The sequence below is a fragment of the Sorghum bicolor genome, chromosome 1 (assembly GCF_000003195.3).
Source record: "Sorghum bicolor cultivar BTx623 chromosome 1, Sorghum_bicolor_NCBIv3, whole genome shotgun sequence".
NCBI classification, from domain to species: Eukaryota; Viridiplantae; Streptophyta; class Magnoliopsida; order Poales; family Poaceae; genus Sorghum; species Sorghum bicolor.
Window position 1 is genome coordinate 55,030,943 of NC_012870.2, and position 7,032 is coordinate 55,037,974.

A 7,032-nucleotide genomic window follows, 5' to 3' on the forward strand; every position below is an offset into this window, starting at 1 on the left:
TACTGCAAGGCCTCACACTGGAAATCCTCAAGATTCAATGTTCCAGATGCCCAACGCATCGGCAGAGTCAATGCTGATGCAACAGAGGTCTATGGCCCAGTCGGGGTATGTCAATTCAACGACGGTACCCAATTACCAGTCATCGGCAGCACTTATGCCGATGAACGCTAATAATGGATGGCTTGGACAGCAAGCCTTTCCACAATCGCCCCAGCAGGGTTATCAGACTACGGGGTTCCAGCAAGGGCAGGTCTATCCCGGGTTCCAAGGTCAGGGGATTCCCAACCAGCCAATAAATTTTGGACAGCAACTCGGAGGACAGCCAATCGGTGGACAGCAGTTTGGTGGTCCGCAGATTGGAGGACAGGTGACCAATACAATGTTCCATGCAGGTCACGTCCCGAACAGACACGTGGAGGTTCGCCACCAAGTGCCAGATCCGCAGCCGCCTCATCGGCAAGATGCCGATGCGTATTGGGCCGATAAGATTGCTGAAGTAATGAGGGAACAATTTGGGATAAAACCCAAAGTCAATACTTATTCTTATCGGACACCGTATCCTCCAGCGTATGATTTGATCCCGCTTCCACATCGGTACAAGGTACCGGATTTTACAAAGTTTTCCGGACAGGACGACACGTCAACCATGGAGCATGTCAACAGGTTCATTATTCAATGTGGAGAGGCTGGTAACAGGGACGAATTGAGGGTTCGTCTATTTTCATCATCATTGTCTGGATCGGCCTTTACTTGGTTCATATCATTACCTCCCAACTCAGTAATTACTTGGGCCGATCTAGAGAAGCAATTCCACAAATACTTCTTCTCGGGGGTTCATGAGAAGAAGATCACCGACTTGGTCAAGTTGAGGCAACGTAATGATGAGTCGGTTGAGGGATTTGTGCAGAGGATACGAGAGGTCAAAAATAAATGCTATAGCCTGGTTCTGGATGATCGGCAGCTAGCCGATTTGGCTTTCCAGGGTTTGTTGCCACATATCAGGGATAAGTATGCCTCTCAGGAGTTCGAAAGTTTAAGTCATTTGGTTGAGAGGATATCTGATCAAGACATCAGGCCTTTCGAGCCTAAGAGGGCATGGAATAAGAAAGTGTCATTTGTTGATGAAGCAACAAGCTCAGATTCCGATGAGGAACCAGTAATCGGTTTGGCAGAGTGGGTAAAAAACAAGAAGCCGATGTCTTGTCCTTTTGGGCAGAAGGAACCAGAGAAGTTTGCCTTTGACACCGCCAAGGCCGATAGGATATTTGACTTTCTACTTCAGGAAGGTCAAATCAAACTGTCACCTAACCATGTGATCCCATCGGCAGAAGAGTTGAAGAGGATGAGATACTGCAAGTGGCATAATGCAACTTCACATGACACCAACGAGTGCAAAGTATTCAGACAGCAGCTGCAATCGGCTATAGAGTCAGGGAGAATCAAGTTTGACAGTTCCAAGGCCCAGAAGCCGATGAAGATAGACCAACATCCTTTCCCAACAAACATGTTGGATGCTAAGGGGAAGGCTAAGGTCTTAACGTCGGAGACAGCTGAGAAGAGTGCATCGGTAGATCCTCAGCATCAAGTTACTACTGCCGATGCAAGAAGTAAGGGCTTGGTCCAGGAAGGAGCTAGCTCAGGAAGACTTCCTCGATCTGGTATCGTCATAACTCATAGAAGGCCTCGAGAGAGATGGCAACAACGGGAAGATCGGTATCGGCGCCAGCAGGAAGATTATCAACGGGAAGAAGAAAGACGCCGACAGGAGTGGAATCGGCACAGGGATCATTGGAATTGCCCATTCTTCATCCATTGTTGGGAGGAAAATATCAAGCTTCCTACTGTCAGAGACTGCCCTGAATGCAACGGTTATGATCGGTACGATAGGAACGATCGGCGTTATCATGATGATGAACGGCGAGCTAATGGGCCGATCAGAGGAAGGGTGTCAGTTCATGACCGGCTGGGGGGCAGATTCAGTGGGCACAACAGACTTAGTGACCGTGTCCAGTATTTTCCCAGGAACCAAGAGGAGCTCGAAGGAATGGCTGATGCGCGGGTTCCTGATGAATTCATATTCTGCAGGGATGCTAACACGCATCGTATGGAGTCAAGGGAGAACCGACGCCCGACGGCAAGGCAAAGGCCACTTCCTCCATGGTGCCCTCGAGGATTAACCAAGACACAGAAAAGGAGATTGCAATGAGAAAGGCAAGAGGAGCTAAACAAGGGAGAGAGCTCTGGAAGTCGGCAGCCGTCAGGCACTAAGAGGGAAGGTCCATCGGCAGGCGTCAACATGGTCTTCATGTTGCCGATGGAGTTTCTTGCACCAGCCAGTGACGATGAGTTGGAATTTTCTGATCAGATAGCTCAGTTGGCTCTGGATCCGATGACGGCTATCTTCGAGAAACCTGCCGATGACGAGAGGCAGCATCTTAAAGCTTTGTTCCTCAAAGGAAGGGTTGATGGGCAGCCAATGACCAAGATCCTAGTTGATGGTGGAGCTGCTATTAATATTATGCCGTATGCAGTATATCGGAAGCTTGGGAAAGGGGATCAAGATTTGACCAAGACCGATATGATGCTCAAAGACTTTGAAGGAAACGTGTCTCCAGTCAAGGGGGCGATATGTGCAGAGTTGACCATCGGCAGCAAAACCTTGCCGACAACTTTTTTCGTGATCAGCGGAAAAGGTGCCTACAATTTATTATTGGGGAGAGATTGGATCCATGCCAATTGTTGTGTCCCATCTACAATGCATCAGTGCTTGGTTCAGTGGGTAGGTGACAAGATTGAGATCGTCCCAGGGGATTCTTCTTATGTTATCGCATCGGCAGAAGCGGATACTTATGAAAGGACTAGGTGCATTTCAGGAGAAGTTTGGGAGAAAGATTTTCTCAAAGTTGCCGATTATGAGATTCCACCGATCCAAGCAGTCGGTTCTGACGACGGTTTTTAATGGATAGATTCGCCGATGATGGAAAATTAGGCCAGGGATTCACATCGGCCGATGATTTGGTAGAAGTAGATATAGGTAGTGGTGATAAGCCTAGGCCTACTTTTATTAGTGCTAAATTAGATCCTGAGTGTAAGCGGCAATTGACTAGTTTGTTAAAGGAATATAAAGATTGCTTTGCTTGGGATTATACAGAGATGCCTGGTTTAGACCGATCAATTGTTGAACATCGGTTACCCATCAAGTCTGGATTTCGGCCACATCAGCAACCAGCCCGCCGATGTAATCCTAACATTCTACCTGATATTAAGGCCGAAATCACTAAACTTATTGAAGCTAAGTTTATTCGGCAGTGTCGGTATGCCGAATGGATTTCCAATGTTGTTCCGGTTTACAAGAAGAATGGGAAGCTTCGGGTGTGCATTGATTTCAGGAATCTCAATAAAGCTACGCCGATGGATGGATACCCACTGCCTGTCGCCGATCTACTGGTTGATGCTGCGGCTGGCCATCGGGTCATCAGCTTCATGGATGGTAATGCAGGTTACAATCAAATATTCATGGCAGAGGAGGATATTCCAAAAACCGCATTCAGGTGTCCTGGTCATGTTGGACTATTTGAATGGATAGTCATGACTTTTGGGTTAAAGAATGCTGGTGCTACTTATCAAAGGGCTATGAATTTTATATTTCATGAGTTCATCGGCAAGCTCGTAGAGATTTATATTGATGATGTGGTGGTTAAGTCTGGAGATTTCTCAAAGCATCTCGCCGATTTACGAAAAGTGTTGGAGTGCACAAGGAAGCATGGATTGAAGATGAATCCCAACAAGTGTGCATTTGGCGTATCGGCAGGGCAGTTTCTTGGTTTCATGGTACATCAGAGGGGTATTGAAATTAGTCGAAGATCTATTGATGCCATCAATAAAATAGTGGCCCCTACCAATAAAACCGAGCTCCAATCCTTGATCGGCAAGGTAAATTTTATCAGAAGATTTATATCGAATTTATCTGGGAGGATTCGTGCTTTCAGTCCTCTTCTTAAATTGAAAGCCGATCAAGAGTTTGTTTGGGGAGAAGAACAGCAGTTGGCTCTAGATGAAATCAAGAAGTACCTAGTAAATCCTCCAGTTTTAGTTCCACCTCAACAAGGGAAGCCCTTCAAATTGTGTTTATCTACCGATGGATCGGTTATCGGTTCAGCTTTAGTTCAAGAATTTGAAGGGAAAGAGAGGGTAATTTATTATTTGAGTAGGAGGTTGATTGATGCTGAAACCAGGTATTCGGCCATTGAGAAACTATGCTTATGCTTATATTTTTCATGTATCAAGCTAAGACATTACCTGTTATCGGCCGAATGCACTGTTGTTTGCAAAGATGACGTGGTCCGATACATGCTATCTATGCCGATTATGAGTGGTAGGATCGGTAAATGGATTTTAGCGCTGTCGGAGTTCGATTTGCGTTACGAGTCGGCTAAGGCAGTCAAAGGGCAGATTATGGCCGATTTTGTGACTCAGCATTGCGGTCTAGTGGAAACCTTGGAAATTGCACCCTGGACGCTCTTCTTTGATGGATCTACCTGTGACCAGGGGGGAGGAATCGGCATTGTATTAGTTTCTCCTAAGGGGAAGAAGTATGAGTTTTCCTTGCCGATTGTTGCTACATCAACAAATAATCAGGCTGAGTATCAAGCTCTGATCAAGGGATTGGAGTTGTTAAGAGAAGTTCGTGCTGATGCTGTTGAAATATTCGGGGATTCTATGTTGGTTATAAATCAATTGGCCGGGAGCTATGAATGCCGAAGTGAAGTTCTCATAACCTATTTCGAGAGAAGTATGCAACTGTTAAAGGAATTCAAGGACTTCCGATTGGAGCATGTTCCCCGATTGCATAATGAAGACGCTAATCGGTTAGCTCAGCATGCTTCGGGATATCAGCCAATGATTAATGCGACATCGGCAGTCGGTGCCGGTGATTGGAGGAAAGAAATTATTGATTATCTAAAAGATCCATCCAAAAAAGTTGAAAGGCGGGTTCGATTTCAGGCAACCAAGTATGTGCTCCTTGAAAATGAATTGTATTATCGAACTATCGACGGAATTCTTCTTCGATGCTTGGGTGATGATGAAGCCAGAAGTTTGATGGGGGAAATCCATGAAGGAGTGTGTGGAGCGCATCAGTCAGCTTTTAAGATGAAGTGGATGATCCGAAGGAATGGGTATTTTTGGCCAACCATACTTGAAGATTGTTTTAAATATTTCAAGGGATGTCAAGGTTGTCAAAAGTTCGGTAATATCCAGAGAGCACCCGCATCGGCTATGAATCCTATAATAAAACCTTGGCCGTTCCGGGGATGGGCCATCGATTTGATCGGCCAGATTTATCCACCATCTAGCAAAGGGCATAAGTTCATTCTAGTTGCCACTGACTATTTCACTAAGTGGGTCGAAGCTATTCCTTTGAAGAAAGTCACATCGGCCAATATGATTGATTTTGTGAAGGAGCATATTATTTACCGATTTGGGATTCCCCAGACGATTACTACCGATCAGGGCACCATGTTCACGTCGGGGGAGTTCGATGAATTCGCAATCGGTATGGGAATTAAAGTGTTGAATTCTTCTCCTTACTATGCTCAAGCCAATGGGCAGGCCGAAGCGTCTAACAAAGGAATTATCAAGCTTATTAAACGAAAGATTGAAGAAAATCCTAGGCGGTGGCATACATTGTTAAATGAAGCACTATGGTCTTATCGGATGGCTTGTCATGGATCAACCAAGGTGTCACCCTATCAATTGGTGTATGGACATGATGCAGTGTTGCCTTGGGAGATTAAGGCTGGATCTAGGCGATTATCTTTTCAAGATCAATTGGCTGCCGATGATTATGCCACTTTGATGACCGATGAGTTAGATGATTTAGCAGGGCATCGGTTAAAGGCTTTAATGAGTATAGAAGAAAATAAGAAGAGAGTTGCTAGATGGTATGATAAGAAAGTAAAGGCTAAGGAGTTTGCCGATGGGGATTTGGTATGGAAGTTGATTTTGCCAGTCGGGACTAAAAGTTCGAAGTTTGGGAAGTGGTCTCCTAATTAGGAAGGTCCTTATCGGATAAGACACTCGGCTCCTGGTAATGCCTATATTCTAGAAACTCTCGAAGGAGTTGAATTTCCCAGAGCATTAAATGGCAAATATTTAAAGAAGTACTACCCCAGCATATGGGTCGATGCATAAAAGTTTAAGTGCCGATAACACTCCTATCGGCTGGATTTAAATGTTTGGGGGCAGACTTGATGTTTCAAAAGATGCCGATAACAGTCTTATCGGCTAGACTAAAAGCTAAAAGCGGGAAAACAAAGGTGTGTTGCCGATGAAAGCTTCAGATGTTCAGCAGCGCTTGGATTGCCGATATGGCGCGCAGCCGGATCTGATTGGCTGTCTCTATCTCTTTGATATCATCATCGGCAGAACCTTCTATCGGCTTCAGCTTCCTCTTCAACTGCAGCGCTTTGCGACCGTGGACGTTTCGTTCTTGCTCAAGGTGCTTGATGGTCTCCGGCAGTTGACTCTCTTCTTGCTGGGCTTGGGACAGAGCATCCTCTACTTGCTTGAGTTCGGCCAGTAGAGCTTCTCTTTTTGCTGATAGATCAGATACTTTCTGCTTCAGCGCGTCACCTGAGGACTTTAAGGTGCCGATGTTCTTATGTTTCTCATCGGCTAAGAGTTTTTCTTTCATCATCTCCTCAGAAAGCTGGATTTGAGCGGCTCTATCGGCAAGGCGTCGAGTGGCTCTCTGGTACTGTAGCTGGCGGCTTTCTAGGTGTGCAGCATGGAAGAGGGTTTCTTTAGCATCGGCAGGAATTTGGCCTCTAAGGGTTTTGAACAGGGCCTTGGCTGGGTCAGAATCGTTGACCAGTTGAGCTGTGTCTTGATGAAGTATGGCCGATAGCTCCTCCAGCTTAGCCCTGGTTTCTGCCGATACAGTCTCAATTGCCCGAGAGGAGCTTGCTTCCTCACCTTCTTCTTCGAAGATATCAATGGCGAAGGAGAATAAACTATCGGGAGAATCTTGTT